This window comes from Chrysoperla carnea, assembly GCF_905475395.1.
Source record: "Chrysoperla carnea chromosome X unlocalized genomic scaffold, inChrCarn1.1 SUPER_X_unloc_34, whole genome shotgun sequence".
In the NCBI taxonomy this organism is placed as follows: domain Eukaryota; kingdom Metazoa; phylum Arthropoda; class Insecta; order Neuroptera; family Chrysopidae; genus Chrysoperla; species Chrysoperla carnea.
Window position 1 is genome coordinate 10,001 of NW_025408161.1, and position 7,500 is coordinate 17,500.

At 27.0% G+C, this 7,500-nt stretch overlaps 3 non-coding genes across 3 annotated transcripts in view; all 3 read left to right on the top strand.

Annotated features, from left to right (window-relative positions):
* Positions 1 to 3,531: 3,531 nt before the first annotated feature.
* On the top strand, positions 3,532 to 5,690 carry LOC123304250. The gene has a single exon (XR_006536286.1). It is a non-coding gene; the product is annotated as a small subunit ribosomal RNA (ribosomal RNA).
* A 953-nt stretch (positions 5,691 to 6,643) lies between these two features.
* LOC123304255 lies at positions 6,644 to 6,798 on the top strand. The gene has a single exon (XR_006536290.1). It is a non-coding gene; the product is annotated as a 5.8S ribosomal RNA (ribosomal RNA).
* Positions 6,799 to 7,433: 635 nt separating this feature from the next.
* LOC123304254 overlaps positions 7,434 to 7,500 on the top strand; it is a 4,577-nt gene continuing 4,510 nt past the window's right edge. The window contains exon 1 of the ribosomal RNA XR_006536289.1: positions 7,434 to 7,500. This exon is cut by the window's right edge and continues 4,510 nt beyond it. This is a non-coding gene — a ribosomal RNA (large subunit ribosomal RNA).

Sequence of the window (7,500 nt, forward strand, 5' to 3'; positions counted from 1 at the left end):
TGAATGTAAAAACAATTAATCAATTTATATAGAAAAATATATTATGAATTAATTATAAATAAGTTCCAATAAAATAGCCTGATTCCCATTGTGTATTGAAATTTTTTTTTAACCAATTAACTATTAATGTGAATTTGTACAATAAAAATTTTGTATTAATTCTGTAAATTATTATATATATTTGCATTATACAGTATTTAGAAGCATTTAAATGGATAAAAATTTTTTAGAAAATCTACATATGTATCACATGTATTATACCGGTACCCTGTCGCAATATAACATGTACGATTTGTATATAAAATAAAATGAAATTTTTTCCCTAAAATTTTTTAATGAATCCCGAAAAATTCTATATATTTTACCTTTATATAGTATTTAGGACTATTTAAAAGGATAAAATTTTTTTCGAAAATCTACATATGTATCACATGTATTATACCGGTACCCTGTCGCAATATAACATGTACGATTTGTATATAAAATAAAATGAAATTTTTTCCCTAAAATTTTTTAATGAATCCCGAAAAATTCTATATATTTTACCTTTATATAGTATTTAGGACTATTTAAAAGGATAAAATTTTTTTCGAAAATCTACATATGTATCACATGTATTATACCGGTACCCTGTCGCAATATAACATGTACGATTTGTATATAAAATAAAATGAAATTTTTTCCCTAAAATTTTTTAATGAATCCCGAAAAATTCTATATATTTCACCTTTATATAGTATTTAGGACTATTTAAAAGGATAAAATTTTTTTCGAAAATCTACATATGTATCACATGTATTATACCGGTACCCTGTCGCAATATAACATGTACGATTTGTATATAAAATAAAATGAAATTTTTTCCCTAAAATTTTTTAATGAATCCCGAAAAATTCTATATATTTTACCTTTATATAGTATTTAGGACCATTTAAAAGGATAAAATTTTTTTCGAAAATCTACATATGTATCACATGTATTATACCGGTACCCTGTCGCAATATAACATGTACGATTTGTATATAAAAAAAAAATATACATTTTTTTCTAAAAATTTGCATTAATTCCAAAAATTTTTTAATAATTTATTATAATTATTAATGTTTATTGAATAATTTATTATAATGCATAAATTTCATTTAATAAAATATGATAAAAGCAAAAAAAAATTTTTTTGGTCCCAAAATAAAAATTTTTAGCTGAAAAAAATTTTTTTTTAAAAATTTTTTTCTTTAAATTTTGATTATTCTGTAAAGTTTATGATGTTTAAAGCCATTTTAAACATTATCATATTTTGAGTTTGAAGCACCGGGTGTAATGTCTTTAATATATATGATGGATAGTGCGTGTAAGTTAATGAGATGAATGTATATCTATGTATAACAGTGTATTAGTGGTATTACGTTCAGCAGTCTCACACATATGATATAGTATGGTATAGTATAAGTTGTTTATTTTTCATACTGTCCGTGTATCATTCAACAAAGGTGGTGTAGAGTTGTATATGGCTTGGTATGACGTCGTTGCAATTCTATGGACACTATGATATTACGGATGCACAGATAGAGGAATAACACTTATCGTATATGTATCATTTATGTATGTTGACTGTGTAATGAATACTAAATATAATAAAATAATACACTTTTTAATAGAATAACATTTGTTTCATGTTTTAGTATGATATTAAATGGTATAGAATAGGTTGTTTATTTTTCATACTGTCCGTGTATCATTCAACAAAGGTGGTGTAGAGTTGTATATGGCTTGGTATGACGTCGTTGCAATTCTATGGACACTATGATATTACGGAATAACAGAAAGAGGAATAAAACTTATTGTATATGTATCATTTATAACGTACTTTTATGTTGACAAGAATGAATGTATATCTATATGAAATAGTGTATTTTGTGGTATTATGTTCAACAGTCTTACATATATGATATAGTATGATATAGTATAATTTGTTTATTTTTCATACTCTAAGTGTATCATTCAACAAAGGTGGTGTAGAGTTGTATATGGCTTGGTATGACGTCGTTGCAATTCTATGGACACCATGATATCACGAAAAAACAGAAAGAAAAATAACAATTATCGTATATGTATCATCTATATTATTATTGTATTTTGACTATGTAATGAATGCCAAATTTAAAAATATACACTTTCTTAATAGAATAACATTTATTTTAGTATAATATAAAATGATATTGAATATGTTGTTTAATTTTCATACTGTTCGTGTATCATTCAACAAAGGTGGTGTAGGTATGTATATGGCTTGGTATGACGCTTTTGCATGTCTATGGACACCATGATATTACGAAAAAACAGAAAGAAGAATAACACTTTTCAAATATGTATCATTTATATATTTTATTAACATGAACGCAAAATATACAAAATTATATATATATATATACTCAAAATATTCTGGATGGTAATCAGTTTGGTTTATTTTGATATTTAATATTGTATTTTGGTTTTTTTGCTAGTAATGTTTCGAATATGTATATGCTGTTATTATTTTTTAGGTGTACATTGTATTAAATTGTTATCAATTATTTAATGTATGTATATAAAATAATAGCAAAAACATTTTCAATTATTATATAAAAAATTTTTTTTTTACACATGCATATTTATTAATATATGAAATTTTATCTCAGTTTTAATAAATATGTATTGAAATGAATAATAATACAATCTTATATATATTGATAATAGTCTGGATGGTAATCAGTTTGGATTATTTTGATATTAAATATTGTATTATTATTTTTGTAAAAAAATTAATGAGAATTTTGTAAAAAAACCTCTATATGTATATCTTTTTATATCAATATTTAAAAAAAATTTTTTTTTTATTAAATTATTGATTATAAATAGAATAACATATAAATTTTTTTGTCAAAGCAAGTTCATGGGTTATAAGTTTTAAACTTTACACTCCCATATGAGCACACAATATTTATATAAAAATTATTTTTATAAATAATATTACATTGACTCACCTCATACCAAGCGAGAATATTAAGTGTTATTATAACGTTTTTTATTTAAAATTAACTTTTTAAATAAAATTAAAAAATAAATGACGCTTTCAATCTAGCGACGAGTATGAGAAAATGTTTGAAATATTTTAAGACCCATTTGGTGATGGTCTGACAAAAATCATAATTATTAATTTTTTTTTTTATTCAATAATATTTATTATGAATAACATGTTATATATTTCTTTTTGTAAAAGCAAAAAAATTATATAAATGACATAATAAAATATATATTTGAAAAAAAAAAAAATTATATCTCATATGTTTTTTTCTATTAATTTTAAAACAATAGAGATATAAAAAAAAAAAAAATTTATATCAGTAATGGGTGAGACCATCTGATATTTAAAATGAAATTGTAATAATATTATTATATATTAATAATTATTGTATGAAAATTTTTTTTCTTATAATAAGAAAACAAAAATATCATGTATATTATTATATATTTAATATTATAAATACAAATAGTTCCCTGGTTGATCCTGCCAGTAGTCATATGCTTGTCTCAAAGATTAAGCCATGCATGTCTCAGTACAAGCCAAATTAAGGTGAAACCGCGAAAGGCTCATTATATCAGTTATGGTTCCTTAGATCGTACCCACATTTACTTGGATAACTGTGGTAATTCTAGAGCTAATACATGCAAACAGAGTTCCGACCAGAGATGGAAGGAATGCTTTTATTAGATCAAAACCAATCGGTGTAAATTTTAATTTGCATCGTTTAATTTGGTGACTCTGAATAACTTTAAGCTGATCGCACGGTCTCGTACCGGCGACGCATCTTTCAAATGTCTGCCTTATCAACTGTCGATGGTAGGTTCTGCGCCTACCATGGTTTGTAACGGGTAACGGGGAATCAGGGTTCGATTCCGGAGAGGGAGCCTGAGAAACGGCTACCACATCCAAGGAAGGCAGCAGGCGCGCAAATTACCCACTCCCGGCACGGGGAGGTAGTGACGAAAAATAACGATACGGGACTCATCCGAGGCCCCGTAATCGGAATGAGTACACTTTAAATCCTTTAACGAGGATCCATTGGAGGGCAAGTCTGGTGCCAGCAGCCGCGGTAATTCCAGCTCCAATAGCGTATATTAAAGTTGTTGCGGTTAAAAAGCTCGTAGTCGAATCTGTGTCCTACACTGTTGGTTCAATGCTCGCATTGTTTTAACTAGCATGTTATGTGGGACGTCCTACCGGTGGGTGGTACAGATTATGTATAAAGTATATTTTAGTGTTATTATTTATTTAATGCATTATATATATTTTTATTATGTAATTTGTCGTAAGTGTTTAACCGTTAAGAGCGGTGGCAGCCCCCAATTGCAATCCCGTCGCGGTGCTCTTAATTGAGTGTCGAGGTGGGCCGGTACGTTTACTTTGAACAAATTAGGAGTGCTTAAGGCAGGCTCAAATTTTGCCTGAATATTGTGTGCATGGAATAATGGAATAGGACCTCGGTTCTATTTTGTTGGTTTTCGGAACTCCGAGGTAATGATTAATACGGACAGATGGGGGCATTCGTATTGCGACGTTAGAGGTGAAATTCTTGATCGTCGCAAGACGGACAGAAGCGAAAGCATTTGCCAAAAATGTTTTGATTGATCAAGAACGAAAGTTAGAGGTTCGAAGGCGATCAGATACCGCCCTAGTTCTAACCATAAACGATGCCAGCTAGCGATCCGCCGAAGTTCCTCCGATGACTCGGCGGGCAGCTTCCGGGAAACCAAAGCTTTTGGGTTCCGGGGGAAGTATGGTTGCAAAGCTGAAACTTAAAGGAATTGACGGAAGGGCACCACCAGGAGTGGAGCCTGCGGCTTAATTTGACTCAACACGGGAAACCTCACCAGGCCCGGACACCGGAAGGATTGACAGATTGAGAGCTCTTTCTTGATTCGGTGGGTGGTGGTGCATGGCCGTTCTTAGTTGGTGGAGCGATTTGTCTGGTTAATTCCGATAACGAACGAGACTCTAGCCCTGCTAAATAGACGTACTTTACCGGCATCTCAAGGCCCATCGGCTGTTTGTTTCCCATTTCATTCATTTTCATGTGTGTTATGTATTGTATTTATATATGCATGTATTTTTGAGATTTAACGATCAAGATTATATTTTGTAGATATTGTGCTTTATGTTGCATATGTTATGGTGTATGGGTACGCAGTTTTTTGATGTGGTTTTTACTGCCGGCGTACAAATAATTCTTCTTAGAGGGACAGGCGGCATTCTAGCCGCACGAGATTGAGCAATAACAGGTCTGTGATGCCCTTAGATGTTCTGGGCCGCACGCGCGCTACATCTGAAGGAATCAGCGTGTCCTCCAGGCCGAAAGGTCCGGGTAACCCGCTGAACCTCCTTCGTGCTAGGGATTGGGGCTTGCAATTGTTCCCCATGAACGAGGAATTCCCAGTAAGCGCGAGTCATAAGCTCGCGTTGATTACGTCCCTGCCCTTTGTACACACCGCCCGTCGCTACTACCGATTGAATGATTTAGTGAGGTCTTCGGACTGGTACGCGGCAATATTTCTGATATTGCCGATGTTGCTGGGAAGATGACCAAACTTGATCATTTAGAGGAAGTAAAAGTCGTAACAAGGTTTCCGTAGGTGAACCTGCGGAAGGATCATTAACGATATATATAAAATATATTTATTTATATTTTTTGTATTGTTTTTAAATATTCCAAAAAATAAAAATATTATTGATAAGAAATATTTTTTTTAACAAAATAACATATTAATATGTAATTTTCTCAAAATATATAATAGTAATTATGTGTTAAAAGAGATTTATTTTGGTTATGATATCATATTAAAGTAATACGCCAAACTTTTTTTATACACATAATATATCTATACATATAATATAGAGAATATTATATAAATATTAATAATATATTTGTTACATATAAAATATTTTTATATTCAATATTATTATTATTATTAAACAATAATTATTAATAAAATCTATAAATAATTTCTCTTATAAAAAAGTGAAATTAAAAATAGAATATATTGAAATTATTTGTTTATATGTATATAATCTCTATTAAGAAAAATAAAATAAGATTATAATTGATATAATCTATATTTTTATTTTTCTATGTTATATAATAAAAATAAAGAAAACACAAGATAAAATTTTTTTAAAGAATAAAATTTATTTCAAATTTAAATTTCTTTATGTTTTGTCTTGATATTTCTTTTTTTTTATTAAAAGTTATTATGTTAAAAAACAAACCCATTTGTTTTGTACCATATTAATATTATATATATTTTTATGTAGAAAATAATTTATAAAAAAAAAATAAATACATTTCTATAAAATATACCAAATATTAATTATTATATCTAGCTAGCACTAACAAAAATATCAAAAATGTTATGTATATATTTATTAATACCATAATATCTTTAATTTATATATATATATATTTAAAATAAAATATATAATTTATATTCTAGAAAAATTTTTTTATTTTAAAAGAATTTATAAAGATATATAAATTAATAATTTTATTTTTTATATTAAAAATAAAGATTATTATTAATAATAATACTTACATTTAAAATTTAAAAAGATTACCCTGGACGGTGGATCACTTGGCTCGTGGGTCGATGAAGAACGCAGCTAATTGCGCGTCAACTTGTGAACTGCAGGACACATGAACATTGACATTTCGAACGCACATTGCGGTCCTTGGATACTGTTCCCGGACCACATCTGGCTGAGGGTCGTATACATTATATTAATATAATAAAAGATTATTTTACATAAAATTTTTTTTATGAAAAAGAAATTTATCAATAATTAAAAAAGAAAATTTATTTTTTCATATTTAATTAAATTGATAAATAAAATTTTTATAAAAGAAATGTAAAATTATTTATATATGAATGTTTTACGCCAAATATAAGAAAAAAATAAATATAAAATGTTTTTAATAGCATTTAAAATTTATATATTTTTTATTATTTGTCGACATTTTTAAATTAATATATCAATATTATTTTTTATCATTTATATATAATATTATAAAACTTTATGTTAATAATAATATTAATAATAAATGATATTAATAATATATTTTTAAAATATTAAATAAAGAAGAATAAACAAAAATATTATATATTAATATTTTGTTATGGAATATTTTATTTGTAATAAAATTTTCAATATACTCGAAAAAAATTAATATATATAATTATTTATTTTTTATTTTCTTCTCTTTAGATAAATATAAAAATAATATTATATAATAATATTAAAAAAATTTGAGTATGAATAATTAAGAAAATTGTTTACTTATAAAATATAACAAAAACATAATATATAAAAAAAATTTTTGTTTTAATACTTCTAAAAACTTTTACGACCTCAGAGTAGGTGAGATTACCCGCTGAATTTAAGCATATTATTAAGCGGAGGAAAAGAAACTA